The following is a 5,000-nucleotide window of genomic DNA, read 5'->3' on the forward strand; positions in this document are numbered from 1 at the left end:
TTGTGGCTCAGTCTACTGAAGCAGTCGTTTAGTCATATGTTGTACAGTAGGAAGTGGTTCAAGAAGTTTTGTAGACCTGATCACCCTACAGGAAGAGTTTTGTTTGAATGCAGTTTTCTGAGCAAGACTAAGTTGACTCTCGAGCAATGTCCAGGAGGACATTTTTTTAAGAGGGGAAGTATGTAAGCGCCTGGGTTTCAGTGAACCCTTCCCTTCCACCATGGCACGAAGTTTTGGCATTAATTTTACTGAAAAGGATAATTTCTTAAACAGGCAACAGGACTTATTCGCTCGGCGGCCATATTGGCCATAGACAATAGATTTCGTACCCCGAGCCTTGGGTTGAAATGTTTGGGAACGAGTTTCGGTGGGGGAAAACAAAAGTTATCCCTCGGGACTCAAAATGGACGCCGCGTGATAAGGCCCATTCGTGTGAGTGCCGTTATAGTTTTAAAATTATAGCCCCTTCCTCCGGAAAGCGGGCCTAACGTAGGCAAAATCTCATGATTCACGAGAGCCTCTACACAACTCAAACACTTAACGGAGATCAAAATGATCGGTTTAAAGTAATGTCGAGGTCTTTCTTGAGCTCACACGCTTGACGTGCCTGACAACGGTGGGTGACAACTCTAACAAACGCTGTTTGAGCAATTAACTTGAGTCGTCCCGGAAATTTGGATCATCCTCCCGAATTTTTCGGATACATTCCCGGAAATTTTTAGAATACCTTGCATATATTCTAAGATTTGTCGCTTATTACTACTAAATAAAAACGTAAAAAAAAAATTTCCTTTGATGTCCCGATTTGTTTCTGCAATGTCTCGGAATTATCGCGTCATCTTCCCGGAAAAATTTCCAGGTGTCCCTATTCACGGAAAAATCTCCAGATTCCCGGAACAATTTTGGCTTTGTCCCGAAACAGCGTTTGTTAGAGTTGTCACCCCCATCCTGACAGCCATGGACAAGGAAAAGAAATCGAACAATCTTACCAGAATCCAGAACGAGCTATCGTTATTAAATATTTCATTAGTAAAGAATAACATCTTGTCCTTAAGGCAAAGTCCTTCAACATAACAATGCATTTGCACCCTAATCACATTTAGCTGCACGCAATTAGTAAAAACACAGTGCACCAACATTGTTCTTGCTAATAAAACTATGACATGACTTTCAGTTTTCTGTGACTGTAGAACAAAGCACTCGAAGCCTGAAGCGTTCCGTGGATCATATATTAATTCTTTTAACAATCAGGCGCGACATGCTAAAAGGCGCTGTTACACTGTGAAATATTTCGTGCAACTTGTCTCGCAATGTTTTGGCGACACTGTGGTGGGACAAGTTATACGAAACATTTCACAGGGTAACATACCCTGCAACTGCCAAAATCGTTGCGAGACAAGTTGCACGAAAAGTAGAACCTAATTCTACTTTCGGCTGCGGCTCTTGCAACTTGTCTCGCAACGATTTTGGCCGTTGCAGGGTATGTTACACTGTGAAGTGTTTCATGCAACTTGTCTCGCCACAGTGCCGCCAAAACATTGCGAAACAAGTTGCACGAAACATTTCATAGATTGCATCAGACCAATAACAACTTAACGTTTTGCTCCATGACTGCACGCTCATGTGGAGTTGCACGGATTTTCAATTTATTGTTTTCCGATTGTTTGACTTCAGGGTGAATTATTTACACACTGAGGTAGAGTGGCCAATCAAAAGAGAGTTTGTAATTGAACATATAAACATACATGAGATGTAAAAACAAACTTGTGAACACGTGAACCTTAACTTATTGCAAATCATAATGCTGACAAACACAGAAGCGAAGGAAATGGGTAAAAAATGTGAAGTTTTGATTATCTGAATGATTTTGAGTTAGATAAAAGTGATATATTGTTGAAAAATCTAAAGCTCTCTCTCTCTCTCTCTTCATGTTAATCATGAGTAATGTAGACACTTCGCACTGGTGAGTCATAGTAATAAATTGGGTTACCCAGGAACCAGTTATTTTAAAGCTAGTAACTGCCTAGGTTCACATGTAACACAAGTAATAGAAGATTCGCGGGAAACGAATTTCAAATGTTATGCAGTGGCATTTGAAGGTACAATAGGTACATTTGTAGACTTTATGCTTCGATATATTGCGCAAATAAACAAGTATCTGTTCTTCTCTTTTAATGCCGGGTTAATATTCCTCGACAAGCTTCTCACCGTTCAGAGAATTTGCGTCCACATTTCTATCTTTATTTCTCGAGAGTTTCAATGGACGAAGCAAAATAAATATGACAGACCGAGTGACCCACACGACAGTATTTTATATTTTCTCCTGCCCTTACCATTCCGGAAACGAAACAATATTTCTTTTTTTTTTTTAATAGTTTCTTCTTGAATTTGAGATTCTTAAAATTAACTGTGCGAGCTAACAATTGCTTCCTTTTTGTGTCCAATCACCCAGACAACCACAACCGTAAGTGTTATTTCCTCGTTGAGCACGAATTGGCAGCAGCAGACACGCAACTTATGATTTGTAGGGCATTTCAGTCAGCGAATTAATCAATAGTAGACATAAACTTAAGGGTTTACATGCATGGTGGATTTCAGTTCGATAAGCGAGGTATCGTACATCTTGTAACCTTTTGCTTATCACACAGGAATATGTACTCTATGTATGACAAGTATTATGTTGAGAGCAGGATGAATCCCCAGATTTTGTATATTATACAACAGCAACACGAAGGCATTTCTGTAAGCCCTCCTTTTTTTTCTATATACTATAATTTGCTTTCCCACGGCATCTTTATAATGTGAAGTTTGTGTGCCCATAAATAAACGAGAAGCCATCTCCGGTTGCTGTGTAAGAAACGCTTAATATAATTGTTTAAAAATCTTGTAATCTTTGTATCCTTTTCAGTAATGTTTTCAGTTTGATTAGAGTACAATATCTTTCTTCTGCTTTTAAAACGCCCTACACCAACTTCATATGGGAGTTGCTAGGTGATTAAATACCACATGTACAGAACGATCTCAAGTGGAATACACATGTTTCAAGTATTGTCAGTATAGCGTGTAAACGGATCCACTACCTTAGGGTCTGGAGAACAGCCCATCTCCACCGGGATATTGGTCTAACAACTTACGTCACTATGATGAGACCTGTTTTAGAATACGCCTTGCCTGTCTGGGGAGGGTTGCACCTCGAAGAAGATATACAGTGTGCAGAATAGATGTCTAAATGTCATAGGACTCCTTAGGGATACTGTTGAGTCACTTGTAACTAGGCGTCAGAATCTGACGAGGAAAGAATTTAAGCGTATCCTAGAATCTGAAGCAGATCCTTGTAAAAGCTTTCTAGATAAGGCAATGGATCATGGCCATAATTTAAGATCTTGTAAGATAAAGCCAGCGCACTTCAGAATACCTGTATCACGCACTGTTAGGCACAAACAATCGTTTATTCCTAGCGGTGCTAAATTTAATTTAACTTAACTTAATTTGTTACGTATATGTTTATGTATGTGTATACGTATATGGACGTGTATGTCTATGTATATGTATATGTATGTGTGTGTGTGTGTTTATATATAAACATGAAAGCATCTAAAGCAGGTCTAATCTGCAGTTATATATATATATAGATTTTTTTTTTTTTTTTCACAAGCACCCAACAAATTGTTTAAAAAAACTCTCTCGGTAAACACTTATACTTGAACACAAGAGAAAAGACAAGTTTTAAACAACAACACCTATATTTCGGTGGCAAACAGATACCTTCATCAGAGTGAATGACCGTTACACCCTCAAGCGTTCTTACGTGATAATAATACAAAAATGAGGTAACAAATCACTCGCGCGCGAAATAATGAGAACATATATGTTCGTACATGATATAATAAGCTGCAAAAAATGGCTACCGAATCCGACCCTTGCGACGATTCTGGCTATAGAAAAAGTCATTCTCGTTAAGACCCAATGGTCGGATGGTTTGAAGTCTATAAGACAACTGGCCTTCCTTTCCTAAAAGATCACTAGTGTTAGACACTTTATCTATCAACTGAATAGACATATCATCCAGCTCGCAATGTCCCTGTGACCAGAAATGCCTGTAGATTAAATCATCTACACCTCTGTTTCCCGATGCAAGACTCGAGTGTCTCCTCATCCTACTCTTGTGGTTATTAAACCTAAGCCTAAATTTAGTTGTTGTCGACCCTACATATTGTTTACCGCAACTTTTACATGAAATGAGATATACGACATTACTGCTGTTACAATCCAAATTATAATGAATGTCGTACGTTTTACCAGTTACATTACTTGTAAATTTGTTTCCAAATTTCAGAAAACTATGACGTTGCATATCTGGCATACCGACGACCCGCAACTACGGCTACCTTCAGCTTTAATCCTCTGTTTCTGAACTTTAGCCCTGACCAGATAGTCCTTCAGGCTCTTTGGTTTCCTAAAAGCCAACATCGGAATCTCCCTAATCGCCTTTCCACATTTTTCAGACAATTGGAGCATGGGATGTAGATCCCTGAGGATTCCGCCAATGTTCGGCAATCCCGGATGGTACGTAACAACAAATGGCATCCTAGTACTATTTCTCTTTGTCGATTCTGCAGCAAATCCAGAGAGCAAAACGGTTATCAAGGGAAGAATTGTTGACTCCAGCTACATAATCGACAAAGAGAAATTATAGTACTATGTAAATAACAAATTGTTTCAAGAGACTACTCAGATCTTGAGATTGGATGGAGTTTCATACAAATCTGTTTCGTAGGCTAACATAAACTTAGCTCACTCATCAGTTAGTTTCCATATACACTGATGCCTACAAAAATACACATCAGCATTTTGTTTGCGCAAGACGCAATAAACCGTTACAACGCACCGTTACAAAACATCGTAAAAAACCGTCACAATCAATCATTGTATATTCGAATGCGCTTCTAAAAATGCAAGATCTATGCACGTCCGTTGAGCATGTCAAAATTTTTAAGTGA

This window comes from Montipora foliosa, unplaced genomic scaffold (genome assembly GCF_036669935.1).
Source record: "Montipora foliosa isolate CH-2021 unplaced genomic scaffold, ASM3666993v2 scaffold_12, whole genome shotgun sequence".
NCBI lineage: Eukaryota > Metazoa > Cnidaria > Anthozoa > Scleractinia > Acroporidae > Montipora > Montipora foliosa.